The following is a 15,632-nucleotide window of genomic DNA, read 5'->3' as shown; positions in this document are numbered from 1 at the left end:
GGCCTTCTATAATAATTCAACAATTTCTTTTTCACACATTTACTGTTTGGTTCTGGAAAGTACGATATAATTGGCTCTACTTTTGGGTAGAATTTCCTTTCCATGCTCATCCCTTTTTAGAGGTAAAGAGCATTCAAATTCCCTATGATATTTCTACAGATCCTTAGTTAAAACAATATTAGCAAAATCTTGTTGAATCTGCTCCAACTCCCTCCGGGTGGAGAAAGACTAGTTAGCAAACCAAACATGAGAAGTAGGTGACACAATCTTGGGAGTAGAAGGAAAAGCTAGTTTAGGAGAGTACGCATGTGTCGTTGAGGAACTGGAAGGTCAATTTTCATCAAAGAAGATATGGGCTTCACTTGCAGTCTCATGAATACTAGCGATTGTGGTAAGATTGTGGGGTGCATCTAATTGCTTCAAAGCTCTAACATCAATGATCCATTCCTTGGCTACCTTGATATCTGTGAGATTTATCATTTGAGGCATAGTTAACTAAGCACCTTTAGATTCAGTTTGACAGAGTAAAGAGTATCGGGCCTTAGACTTATTAGACCTAGAATCTTTGATAATAGGTATAGTAGTATTAAACAAACGACCATATAAAGCAAAGAACAGAGCATGTGTTCTAGATCTAGGCTTCATATTCAAGTATTGGGTACCAAATTGAAACATCAAGACTTTATCCAAATGATCATCAAGAAGGCTTATGGAAAAGTTAGGAATCACATCAAACGTAGTGGCTTTCGCAGCCATAGGACCAGAAATTCCTCCCAGAAGCATATCAGCATAGCGATTGTGTCTTACATCAGGAAGAGTCATAAACATAGTAGTCGATTTTCCTTTCATGAATCCAAGCTCCCTTAATCTGAATCCACTTTGAGTCAGAGAAATATGCCAGTTTGTTCCCACAATGATGCAATTCCAAGCCCCACTGGTTCTTTGTTTTGTACTGTTTGCCAATAGTCGTTTGAAGAAAAGAAATTTGTTTCCAATCCTTTAACTCAATAGGTTCCAAGTTTCCCACATCCTCAGTTCACTAAACTTGATGATGGTAGATTACAGTGCAATTACTACCCTTTTGTCCAACCTATTTTCCATATCCACATGATTTTGTCTGGTCAAAAAACTTCTTTCTCTGAAGATCATTTTGTTGAGCCCACAGTTCCACATTTTCATGATTTCATTTTATAGTCTCCTGATGATAAATTTAGCATTCCATTTTGGCCTCATCATGTTGTTTCTTTGGGTCAACCTAATGCAACTACCCAAACCAAGATGTTGAATTATGCTAATCTATGTATACGTAAGGCTTTGTTAGTCCAACAAGATATGCATCACAAATTCTTGCAAGCTGAAATAGAACGTCAAAAAGTTGAAGCTAGTATGAACTCTAATTTTCATGATGTCCTTGCTCAACTCAAAATGCTTGAATCTCGCCTTATTGCCCACTTAAATTCTAACATGCAAGCTAATATTGCCACTCTTCGTCAAAATTATGCTACTTTTTGCACTGCTGCCGAAGCATGGTGGACCAATAATAGTCACCAAATGAATCAATTGCAAACTATAGCTCAAACTACTACTCGCATAGATCAAACCACTACCCAAATTCACTCTCAACAGTTGGCTGATAGTCATAGTTTTTCTCAGTCCTTAACCACAGTGACAAAAAAAATTGAGCAAGTAGTCGCAACCAATGCTCAAGCACAACAAGTCCCAAAATGTGCTTTTCTAGATTCTTCTCTAGATGTTGCTAGACTACAAAGTTAGTTTAAAGGAAAAGCTCTCACTCTTGGTGTGCCTAAGCACAAACTTTAGGAATTTGATCCTAAGACAGGCAAGTGGAAAAGTGTTAATATGGTCAAGCAAGAGCTTAGAGGACCATATGATCAATTGCATGTATTTTCTAAGAATGTTCCACCATTGGTCAATTTCAATGAATATTATCCCACCAAGAATAAGGATACTATTGATGTATTCCAAACTTGGATAGATAATGTTGTTTATGCAGCTAATATCTCTTAAGATCAAGGAATCAGAAAAGCTTTGAATGCAATTATGAGTATTGCCCGCTCTGCATGGGATTCTCTGTCACCTACATACAAAGAAGATTTGATTAATAGTGGTGTAAATGTTGTTTGTGAAGCTTTGTATAGAATGTGTGTAGGCCAACATGATAATGAACAAAGATTTGCATACAAGTGATTCAAAGAAAATCACATTTGTGATATGAGGCATTTTGATGCCTATTGTAGTGAACAATATACCAACTTCTATCAGTCAAGGCAAACCAATAACAATGTTCGGATGTATAACACATTTCTTGAAGGATTCCCTATTCAGTTGCAATCTTTCTATAGGGAAAAGATTCTTAATAGCATCCTTAACACCCCTGACATGACTATCAATGATGTCACATTTCCTTGGTTGGTTCAATTTATAAAAGAAATTAACAGTGACCTGTGTAGTGAAAAGAAGAATAGGAAGAAGAAGAAGGAAGTTCTTCCTTATTTAAAGATAGGTTTATGTAATTACAAAGAGAATAGCTATGGTTGTTTTCAAAAGAAAGGAAAATATAAGTCTATCATGAAGTTTAAAGGCTATTAAGATAGAAAGTCATTTTCCTCAAAACCTTTCAAGAAATCTAAACATAGGAAAGTCTTTCTAAGAAATCAATGTAAAGTGAGCAAGAAGAATTTCACTCCTACTTGATATATTTGTAAAGGAGCGCACTATGCCAATAAGTGTCTTAATAAGGGAAAAAAGAATTCCAAAAGAGTTTGTACTCTAACAGAAGCAAAATTGGACTCTTTTCCACTCACAGAAATACCAAAACCCTCAGATTCTGAAGATATCATCCTTACTAAAAGTTCTAGTGAAGAAGATCAAGATGATATGCAAGTGTGCCATGTTCTACAAGAACAAAGTTCTGAAGAATTCTTTTCTCCAGATGATTCATCATCTGACTCTGAAATTTCATTTGTTTGTTTTATGTTTAGACAGTCCCAATATCAAGAAGGACGTGGACAGTCACTCACTCAGAGCAATTCTCAATGGCTCAATCTAACTCCTGCAAAACAACTTTAGCATTTTGCTCTTAAAGCCTCGCAACTAGAGTCCCACAAGACTCAGTTTCTTACTCCTTTTTAGCATCAAAGAGTTTTGGCTTATCTAGTTAAACTTGAAGAAGAATGACAAAAGCTACTAGAAGAAAATCATGATCTTTATTCAGAAGTAGCACCCTTCAATGAAGAAAAAGAAGATGATCATGAAGTCATTCATCCAACACATGGGTATGTTTCGCATCCTCTGGCGAAAAAGGCTTTTGCAAAAAATTCTCTAATAGAATGGTTATCAAATCATCTTGCATTCCTCTATAATGTTAAGAATGATGTTCTGAAAGAAATAGCCAGTGTTCAAAAGAAATTGCAAGAGTATAATGCTAGCACTAGATCTTTGAGTGCTCTTGATAAACTGCTTGTTGAGTTAGAACAAACTCAGGAGTCTACTGCACATACCTCTAACCCTGAGCATGAATCATGTGTTTCCCCTAAAAACCAACATCCACTTGCTAGTCAAGCCTTCACATATTTGAAAGGTGTTTCAAATCCTTTCCTAGCCTTCCTATTAACCATCAAACTACCTAGCATTAAACCACATGTACTTTGTGTTTTACTTGACTCCAGTGCAGATTGCAACCTCGCGTGATCTTAATGCTTTCCATCAGATTGTTGGTTGCCTACCTCTACCAGTATCCATTCTATTTCTCATAATAATAATCCCATCCAATTTCAAGCACATATTCCCATCCAATTTCCATCTCACCAATACACAACCAATTTTCTTCAATTTCCTATTGAACAATACGATTGTATCATTGGAAGTCATACATTGCAAGCTTGGAGTCCCTATACTATTGGTCTCTCTAGAACTACTATCACTTTTAAATTTGGTTTTGTTCCACAGATCAATGAAAATTGTGCCTACTCTCCTAAACTAGCTTTGCCTTCTACTCCCAAGATTGTGTCACCTAATTCTCGCTTCTGGTTTGCTAACTAGTCTTTTTCCACCCGAGGGGAGTTGGAATAGATTCAACAAGATTTTTCTAATACTATTTTAACTAAGGATTTGTCAAAATATCACAGGGAATTTGAATGCTTTGACCTCTAAAAAGGGATGAGCATGGAAAGGAAATTCTACCTAAAAGTAGAGCCAATTATATCATACTTTCCATAATTGAATAGGAAATGTGTGAAAAAGAAATTGCTGAATTATTACAGAAGGCCATCATAAGACTCAGTTCAAGTCCCTTTTCTTGCCATGCTATGTATGTTCCAAAAAAGGATGAACATGGGAATGGGACGCTGAAAAATGTCTTGTAGTTGATTACCGGCCCCTCAATGCCTGCCTTGAAAGCAATCAACATCCTCTCCCCAATAAACATTATATATGGCAAAGAATTCAAGGATGTAATGTCTTTAGCAAATTTGATCTAATGAAGGGTTTTTGGCAGATCAGATTAAAAGAAGAAGATAGATATAAATCTGCATTTTCTATGCCACAAGGACTGTTTGAATTGAATGTTCTTCCCTTTGGAATTAAGACAGCACCATCAATCTTTCAAGGATTCATGGACCAAATTTTTATGCCCTATGCAAAATTCCTCCAACCATATATAGATGACATTCTCATTTTTAACCAGGATGACAAATCACATATGGAACACTTGAAAAAGTTTCTTTCTATATGTCAAACTCATGGTCTTTGTTTCAATCCTACTAAATTAAGTTGGTGCACTTAAAATCTAATTTTTATTGGCACAAGGATAGAGCCCAATGGTAATTTGTACCCTCAAGATCACTTGTTAAAGGCCATTCAAAAAGTTGAGGTAAAAGATAAAAAGAGTTTGCAAAGATTTTTGGGTATGGTAACCTATATTGTAGGATATGTCTAGAACATTGCAACAACAAGAAAAGAATTGAATAAGCTCGTTCGTTAAAATGCACCTCCATGGACTGCTTAGCATGATGAAGCTATTGATAAAATCAAATAGCAATTCCAATGCTTGCCACCTCTTCGTATTCAAGGAAAAGGAAAGAAAATTGTTCAAACAGATGCAAGCAATGAAGCCTAGGGAGTTGTTCTGTTGGAAATCGTCACAATTAATGGCAAATCAAGAGAAGAAATCGTCAGGTTTGAATCCAGAGCCTTTAAAGGTTCTGAATTAAATAATCATTCTACTCACAAAGAACTTTTGGCTATTGTCAATGCTTTTAAAAAGTTTCAGTTGTTCATTGGAGATCAAAAATTTGTACTTAGAAGTGATTTGCAAAACTTGGCTAGATTCTTTAAGAAAGAATATAAAAAAAAAGTTGTTAGAGCTCGATTGCTCAGATGGGCTCAATTTCTAAACATTTTTTATTTTGAGATAGAACATATTGAAGGTACAAAAAATGTGTTAGCTGGTTTTCTCAATAGAGAGGGATGTCCAAAAATAGCTAGCCATGTCAACACTTTGAATCAAACTGTAGTCACAGTTGAAGGTTCCAGGGTTCTACAACCCAATCTTAATGACACTATTGTAGATAGTCAACAGGATATCCTACAAAATCTCCATTACAGAGTTTATGCTGAACCTAGAACATGGGAAGCTTATGCTCAAAAGTGTCAGATCATTCTTGAAGAGAATGTTAGGGGTGGAAGGGCAGAAGAATATAGACAACAAATGTTGCATCATGCTCGAGGTGTTTGGACATCAAATCTTGAACAAACTGAAGTTTGACAACCAAATTTGGTTACTGAAGCCAAACGAGATCAGATGCAAATACTTGACCATATGCATCAAGTCTTCCAGCAACTTGCAGAATCTGCTAAAGAAGATGAATGTCTACATAATGAAAGGTATCATGTTCTTCTTCATGAATTTAATCATGTACTAGCCCTAGACTATCATGTTAGGCTGATTTAGGAAAGAAAAGAAGTGTACACTTTTATCAATCATGTTCCATGGGAAGTTAACCGATTCTCCATGACACAAAAAATCTATCAAGAACAGAGAGATCAACATTTTGCAGCATCTCGAAGATTGCTAACAGACTCAGTGATTCAGAAGGAGCCCTATCAACCTGCTGATGATGAGATTAGGATATATCTTCGTCTCACTACAACTAGTGTTGCAGCCTTTGAATGACCAACCCATGTGCTTAGCAGCACTCATATCCCACATCAACGACGATGGTTGATGACTAACAATCCAATTGAGCATTACTTTTGTGGTTTGTATCCCCACTCTCATGCTCTCATGCCAACAAAAGTAAATTTTGGCTATTTGCATAAATTGATTTTCCATTCATACATTTCTAATCCCATTAATCAATTTATTTTTGACAATTATGGCCCAACTCCTAAGCAACGTGACACCGTAGAGCTCCGCAATCTACATCATTTTGTCACTCAACAAAAGCCTATATAGATATTCACTAGATATAGAACACTACCACAGATAGCTTGTGCAGGAACCAGTCAGCCTACAACATTTGTCAAGCTAGATCGAAGCATCTTGTGGAAAGAAGAATCTATTAAAGACAGATTGGAAAGAATACTACATGAAAATCAGATATCCACTTCCAATTAAAATGAAAGATATGATTCTAAAGCTAATTATCCGAAGAGTCGAGGTTATTAACCTAATAAGTGGGGTTGTCACTTATTTGAGTTACTTAATACTCAGTGAATAAAAATTAAGCATGGACCTAACCATGGTATAAAGGAGGTCAAGTTACACCAACAACATAACCACGAGTTAACCTTCTCGTGTCAAAAAGATGTTTGTAATAATTGTCTTGTCATCTCGCATTACTATTCACACTCCCTTTCTAGTTAGTGGAGTTACTGTGCGAGATTCTTTAGTGATAAGGGTTCTAGAAGTTTGGACACGCGTCCACCTTCTATGGATGGATTTCAAATATTTGTAAACTTGCTTGAGTTGTCTAGGACGATGCCTCTCCTATAAAAGGGTTTCAGTCTCCATGCTCAAGATAAGTCGAGTCTAAGTATAATCAGTCCATCTTAAAAGAATCTTTGCAAGTCTTTAAGTTGCATTTGTAAAATCAGAAAGACATAGAGAGTATGCTCTCTTCCTTTTTGGAAGGTCAGAAATCAAACTATCTTCGCCGATAGCTAAGTATTTTGTATTAGTCATGTCTATCAGTTGTGTCTATATATCAAGTTATAATTGCTTGTAATTGCTTGTAATCGATCCTTGTATATTTGGAAAGGAGAAGTCATTGCACAACAGATTTCCATGTAGACAAGAAGAGGTCTTAGCCATTGTTTTAAGAAAGTGTTTTAATTTCTTTTGATATACTAATATTGTAACAAAAAATAACGAAATAACATCCCCCACAATGAAAAAAGTCCAACCCCAGCTTGCAAAAGGAATGTGTATACAAGAATACAGAAAAAAGACTTTAGTTGAGTATTAAAAAATACCTAGTAAAAAATATTGGTGAAATGATAGAGAATTTAGAAAGTGCTCAAAAAGAGCTTTTTGGCACTTCTTTCAGATAAAAAATACAACTAAAGCAAGCAAGTTACATTCCCCAGAAGATATAAGACATCATATGAGTCCAAGTGAAAAATAGGTACTAAACTAGAAAAAATCCAAAAAATACCTCTAGCATTTTCTCTAACTCTTAATTAGCTTTCTGGCACTTCTTTCAGATCCAAATCACACCTCTGTATGCTCAAGTTAGAGCGAAAAGATTGACAAGGCCTCCAGAAGGCTAAAAAACAATTATTTTGAAAAATAGAAATAAAAAAAGGCACTGGCCCCTAGCTCCTACACATGATCATAGGATGGAGGCCGAGCGGAGTAGTGATGGAGGGTGGGTGATGCAGCTAGCGGTAGAGGCACTTGGGCGGCATCAGAGTGGTGCAGAGCTAAGGCATGTAAGCAGTTGGTTGGGAAGTCACCGCGGTTGTCGTGGCAGTTAGGAAAACCACCACGATGAGCATATAACCACTACATAGTTTTTATAACCATTCCAATTTTAAAAATATGCAAACAATATTATTTTTTATAATTTTTTATTTATTGCACCTCGGATTATGTGCTAGAGATCATATGACCCTAGTATGCAATTTTGTTTTTGCCTCCCTTGTCCACATTGTCCAAAATTGACAAACTTTATATGAAAATAGGGGTTTTGACATCTTATGAACCCAATTGTGAGGTCTATTGGCCTTAAAGTGCTCTAAAAATTAGAGACCCCTCGATTTCTACAAAACAAATACTTGAAAAAAGCCAAATCTATTTTGTCAAACCCTCATTCTTCTTTTTCTCCAAATAAGAAGAAGCTACAATAGGTCAGGCTTTGATACCATGAAGGATTTGAGCAATACAAATTCATAAAACTCAAAGAACACCTACATGCAAGAACTTGTCACAAAGGAGAAAAGACAAAGAAGAGGCAAGGATTTTTCTCTAAGAATATACAAATTATATTATTAGATTGAAGGAAGAAGATATATTTACAAAAGAGCAATCCTTATAGAAGGAGATCGAAAAACCTAAAAGGGAAATGCTAAGAGGTATATGAATTTTAATAATTACTAATTAATTATTAAATGGAAATGCAAGTGCATAAAGGGAAATCTTAAGAAGGGAGTAAGGTAATTTAATAAATTAAAGTAAATTAATTCTTTACTCTAACAATAAGGTCCATAAAAGCTTTTATTCAGGTTCTTTGCCCCACTCTTAATGTTGTGTTTCTTATATGACTACAAATTTTCTTTTTTTAATTTTGAGTTCTCTTCCACTTATGTCCAACTCCCTCCTATACTTTTTCTTTGGCATCAAAGTTTTCGTCATGTCCACATATTCTCTAAAAGACACTAAACTTCAAATGTCATCATCTAAGCTATTGTAAGTGGCCCTCAATATAATAAAGTTTCATGTAACTTGTTCCATTAGATTAAGGAATAGATTTGGCACTAGTGGCTCAAAAAAAGGTAACAAAATATTTTTTGTTGATTTAGAGGGTGTCGATTTCAAAATTCTTGGCTCCTCTATTGTTCCCCCTCTCTCATTAGTAGATACAACTCATTGGAGTTTTTCCATTAATAACCGTAGTGATTCTCTAGTTTCTACCAAACTATCTACTATTTTCTTTTGAGCATTTTGCATGTCTTGGAAGAATTATCTTTTTCATCTCATTTGGGTCATCCATTCTTATTCCTTCCTTGGTTTTTTTTACTTTTATTTCCAACTAAAGGTTTAATCAAAATCTCTTTATTCTTTTCTCATGCAAAAATCTCTTTTCTCTTTCACTCGATTGCATGCAAGCTTCTACAAACCCTCGGGCTAGAAAGATCATGGCTTTGATACCAATTTTATATCATATTTAAATCCTCTTGATCTATTTTAAATCAAACAACTAGTATTTCAAATGATTGTGCAAATTTCTCCAAAATATCTAAATCAAGTATACCTGAAACAATGCCAAAAGCTCCACAACTTCATACATTATTAATAATCTAAAAGTAAATATTTCTAGAATAATTTTGGCAGAATAATGGTTTGTAAAATGAGACTTCTATATCTGGAAAATATTTTACACAATAACTCAAAAATGGAGTTCAAATACATAGCTCAATGGGCTCCAAAAATTAACACTAAAATAGCCCAGCAACACTAAAACCCCTATCAAAACTCACATAGAAATAGAATCATGACCCAATGCACTTATTTCACTCTGATGTGATAGAAAAATAGATGCAATACATTAGCAAACCAGAATGATATGAAAAAACCAACCAGAAACACAAACCCTTACAAAACACACTTGCAAACACTCCCAAAACACCCACAAATTTACACTATTTGGCACAAAGGCAAACTCTACATGAGAATTCTCATGGAAGAACCTCAAAATATAGTCCTTAGCTTTCCTGTTAATCTACGAAATCTAGTTTTTGGGTCTCCTTCTCCACAGGTATAGTAGCTTCTAAACAACAACAAAACAATGAGCAAAAATCAAGTCCAAAAATGAACCTAAAAGGCCTCCAAGCCATCTAAAAGAGTGCATAACCCTAAATCCTGACCAAGAGGGGAGAATAATCCATTTTTTAATAATACTTAACATTTAATATTCCAATAGTTTCCAAAGATTAAGCCTTTTCCCCAAAACGTTACTTTTCAACCTTGTTGGCCTTAGCAAAATTTATTAATTTTAAATATTTTTAAAAAGGGTACATGACAAGTCCTCCCTCCCAGTTATTTCTTGTCCTCAAGAAATGAAGTTTGAGCTTCACAAGAATATGTGTTCCTTCCCAAGTTGCATCCTCTAATGGTAATCCCTTCCACTTGACTAGATGCTCCATGATGTTCATATTTATCAATCTTCTTTCCCTTGTATCCAACACCTTCTTTAGTATTAAAATTAATTTCCCTTCATCATCAAGAAGTGGTAACTCTGTAGATTCTATGGTTTTTTTTTCAATAGTCTTCTTTAGGAAAGAAACATGAAAAACATTATGTATTTTGTTGTTTGGTGGAAGCTCCAATTTATAAGCTACCTCTCTTATCTTCCTGATGATCTTATAAGGTCCATAAAACATTTTCTTGAACTTCTCTACCCCACTCTTCAAGGATTATTTCTTAAATGGCTGCAAATTTTCTTATTTTAATTTTGTATTCTCTTCCACTAATGTCCATCTCCCTTCTATACTCTTTCTTGGGCATCAAAGTGTTCATCATGTCCACATATTCTCTAAAAGACACTAAACATCAAAAGTCATCATCTAAGCTATTGTAAGTGGTCCTCAATACAATAAAGTTTCATTTAACTTGTTTCATAGGATTAAGGGATGGATTTGGTACAAGTGGCTCATCTGCAGGTAAGAAAATAGTTTTTGTTGATTTAGAGGGTGTGGATTTCAAAATTCTTGTATCTTATGAAGTGCTCCCTCTCTCATTAGTAGATACAACTCCTTGGATTTTTTCTATCACTAAGCATGGAGCTTCTTTAGTTTCTACCATAATATCCATTGTTTGCTTTTGAGTGTTCTAGATGTCTTGGAAGATTTTTTTGCCATCTCATCTAGTTCATCCATTCTCATTCCTTCCTTGGGTTTTTTACTTTTATTTCCAATAGAAGGTTTGATCAAAATTTCTTTATTATTTTCTCGTTGCAAATATCTCTTTTCTCTATCACTTGGTTGTGTGCAAGCTTCTACAAACCCCCAAGCTAGAAAGATCATGGCTTTGATACCACTAAATATTCATCTTCATAATTTTATTATAATATTTAAATCCTCTTGAAAAATTTTAAATCAAACAACTAGCATTTCAAATGATTGTGTAAATTTCTCCAAAATACCCAAATTGGGTATACCCAAAATAATGCCAAAATCTCCACAACTTCACATATTAATAATAAATCTGAAAGTAAATATTTCTAACATAATTTTGGAAATATAATGGTCTATAAAATGACACTTCTATATCTACAAAAGAGTTTTCACAATAACTCCAAAATGGAGTTCAAATGCATAACAAGCTCCAAAAAACAACACTACAATAGCTCATAAACTCGAAAAGCCCTACCAAAACACACATAGCAAGATAATTATGAGCCAAAGCACTTATTTCAATTTGTTAGAATAGAAAAATGGCTGCAATACATTACCAAACCAAACTAATATGAAAAACTCAACCAAAAACGAAAACCCTTACAAAACACACTTCCAAACACACATGAAACACCCACAAATCTGTACTATTTGGTGCAAAGGAAAACTCTGCATGAGCTTTCTCATAGAAGATCCTCAAACTCTCATCCTTAGCCTTCTTGGAAACCTACAAACTCCTTTCTTTGGGTCTCCTTCTCCACATGTTTAGTAGTCTCTGATGAACAACAAAGCAATGAACAAAAATTGAGTCCAAGAATGAGACCAAAAGGCCTCCAAATCCTCTAAAAGAGTGCATAACCCTATATCATGACCAAGAGGGGAGAATCAAATTATTTTTAATAATATTTAACATTTATTATTTCATTAATTTCCAAAGATTAGACCTTTTCACTAAAACTTTACTTTTCAACCCTACTAGCATTAGCGAAAAAACAAAAAATTATTATTATTTTGAAAAGGGGACATGACAAATAGGATGTCGATATAGCTCATGTTTATGACAACAAACCTTGAAAATTTGATTAGAGTGCTATGATCAAGAAATTAAAAATAATGGGAAGTGCTAAAAATATTATAGGATTTTGGCGGGGGGCGACTAAGAAATAAATTTTAAAAGAAAAATAACATAAGGCAAGATCCTACATTTTTACAATAGTAACTTGTGAACCTCTCATATGGGAGGTCTTAGGTTCATGAGTCAACTTGATCCTATCACATAATAATAATCTAATCTAGGCTTTGACCCATTACCTATCAAAAAATAACATAATAAATCGAGAAATTAAAAAAACATAAATTGGTATAAATTGGTTAAAATCTAAAAGGAAAAAAGAGAAAGGAGAGGAGTGGAGGACAAATAATAAGAGCAAGAAGAGGAAAATGAAAATGACAAGGAGAATAACATGGCAAAGGGAGTGAGTAAAAATAGTCTACTAAAACAAACAAGGACAAAATCCTAGGAAGAGAAGTTAATAGGTTGGACTAATTTTCCACCCTTCACCTTGATTGAGACTAGTGGTACAATTTTTAATGGTGATGGGTACTTTAAGAATTGTTTTATATGACTATGACTACCATTGAGTGTTCTCTAGGATAATATATATGGTATGCTTTGGTTAGGATTAAGATAAGGGCTCAGGTTCATGCCATGATTACGGTTAGGATTGTATTTAGGCTCTGAGTTATGATCTTATTTAAGATTAGTATAATTGTTAGGGTGTAATCTTTTGGTTGTATCTTAGGGTTAGGATTATAGTTAAAATTGGGGTTTTGATTGCGATTGGGGTTATAGTTAGAATATTGGTCATAGAAAGGATTTACATCATGACAAGTAAATTATGGTTATAGTTAATTTTTTGATTAGGGCTAAGATTTAAGGTTAGAGATTGCTAGGATTTACATCATAGTTAGCATTATAGTTAGAGTTATGATTGTAATTACGATGTAGGTTGAGGGTTGTAGTTAGGTTTAAGGTTTAGAGTTTATGATTAAGAATATTGTTAGGATTTACATCATGGTTACTCTTATAGCTATAGTTAAAGGTTTTGAATTTAGAAGGGGTTACTATAGCAGACTAATTTTTCATTCCTTCATCTTGATTGAGACTAGTTGTGCAATTCTTAATGGTGATAGGTGCTTCAAAAGTTAGTTGCTATGGCTACCACTTGGATGGTCTCTAGGCATAGGTGTCTAGTATGCAATAATAATTTATGAATTAATATTTCAAGAGACATGTTTATATGCTTTTCTTTCTTTCTCATAGATCATTGTGTGATTCGAAACATTAATTTCATTTTATAATAACTACATGATACTTTATGAATTATGAATTATAAATTTTAGAAATTTCTTGTATTCCCCCTAATGATAAACTGTATTATTTATGTATGTTATGGAAATATATACACATGCTTTTCTATTTTCCTTGTTAGTCATATTGGTTCACTATCAATATACTTAAGAGAAAATGTAATGATTTAATGCACCTCTTCTACATATGAATAACTACGAAATAGAAATAGATTGGTGTAATAAGTAAATAGATGGGCTCTTTTATTTTGGAAAAGCTAGTTTTTAGTTATGTTTCTATTAGAATATTGTAATATTTATTTAATGGTCATCTTAGTTAATCTTTAGCTTATTAGCTAATTTTTATTCCAGTTGTTATTTATAATTATTTCGTCTTTTAGAAACATTGTCTTTGTAAATCAATAAGGAGCTTTCATCTCCTCAATTTAATACAATAACTATAACAACATTGATTTACCATAACATGATACAAGAGTGGGTCATGGGATTTCATAAAATTTTGCATGTATTTGCATGTGTCTTAGCAAGCAAGTGTTTTGCTCCATAAAGGTTTCTTTAATGGGTTTTAATAATTTTGTCTTAAAAATTTATCTATTGGGTTTTAATAATTTCTTCCTCAAAAATTATCTATTGGTTTTATAATGTTTTCCTTAAAAATTTATTTGGTGGGTTTATAATTATTTCCTAATAAATTATATGTTGGGTTTTAGCATTTTTCCTAAACAATGAATTTTTGTATTCTTCGATTTGTGTCTCAGATTGTATTTGGTTTTGATCTATTTTTCACCTTAAAAAATGGGTTTATTAAAAAATTTCTCCTTAAAAATTGCAACTTTTTATAGTGTATTTTAGGGGCATTATGCTCATCCACAAAGTTTGGAGGGTTTGTCGATTGTTTCCTCAAAATTATGTTGTATGTTCTTTGTGTTTCTCTTTATTTCTATGAAAGAGCAACTTTGTTACTCCAAACCGGGTTGGATGATTTGTGACGATTCCTAGTTAGATGTTTTGGTTAGTGGGAAAATCATTTCAATGAAAAAGTTTGTGGTATACTCTTGTGTCTCATTGCAAAGCATTCTAAAACTATTATTTTTTGGATGGACTTTGGCTTCGTTGTCATTAACATTTTGTAGATCTATAGAGGTCTCAATTCATTTAGAAACATTTTAATACAAGAACATTGATTTACTATAATAGTTTTAATGTTTTAATATTATGTGTGTGTGTGTGTGTTTGTGTGTGTGTGTGTGTGACACATATAAAAGGAATATGGGAAGTTGAATACACATATCAAAAGCACATTTCAAAGATTTTTTAAAGGTAGATGTTAATCAAAGAGATAAGAATGAATCATTTTAAAGTTTCTAATTTTGTAGCTTTATCATTTTTTAAAGCCCATATTCAAAATCAATGTTTCAATTTTCATGAAATATTTTAAACTAACTTTAAAATGCCAAGATAAAATACCATAATTTAGAATCAAAATCTTAACTTTAGAAGACCAAAATAAAAATAAAAACTTTAAATAAATGCTTTGACTAAAGTTTTAATAGAAATATATATAATTCTCCCCATATTAAATTATATAAATTTATTAAACAATTATGAATAAAAATGAATGACTTTAATAATAATAAAATCATAATATATGTTTTTAAATTTGGCAATTTACATTTGTTTCCTAAATAAATCATAGTTAATTTTAAAAAAAATAATAATGATGTATTGTTTGTATTAATCCCTTTTAAACTACCATGTTGGCTTGAGTTTGTCATCATTTTAGATGGTTTGATCAACATTATTTCTAGTGCAGTGTGTAACCTTTACATAACATGAAGTAGTAACAAATAGATATTTATAACTTCACAACAGGAAGTGAAAGAGCCTTTCATAATAGTTAGTGTAGTCTCATGAGGGTTAACCTCTAGTTTTTAGGAAGTGAGTGGTCTCATGAGCAAAATTATATTTTGCTACACGATTATTTAGTATTTTCTCTTAGAAAGTAGAAGCCCTTAACTTTTAGGAAGCAAGTGAATAAGGGGTGAGGTTGGAAATAGCCCTAAATATTTTTTTCCATTCGTCAAACATCTAACTTTTAAATTTTTAGTTAAAATATGGTTCTAGAC

This window comes from Cupressus sempervirens, chromosome 7, assembly GCF_028749045.1.
Source record: "Cupressus sempervirens isolate cs-2001-9-10 chromosome 7, ASM2874904v1, whole genome shotgun sequence".
NCBI classification, from domain to species: domain Eukaryota; kingdom Viridiplantae; phylum Streptophyta; class Pinopsida; order Cupressales; family Cupressaceae; genus Cupressus; species Cupressus sempervirens.
The sequence above is the reverse complement of the archived record's forward strand: the minus strand, read 5'-3'. Positions refer to the sequence as shown.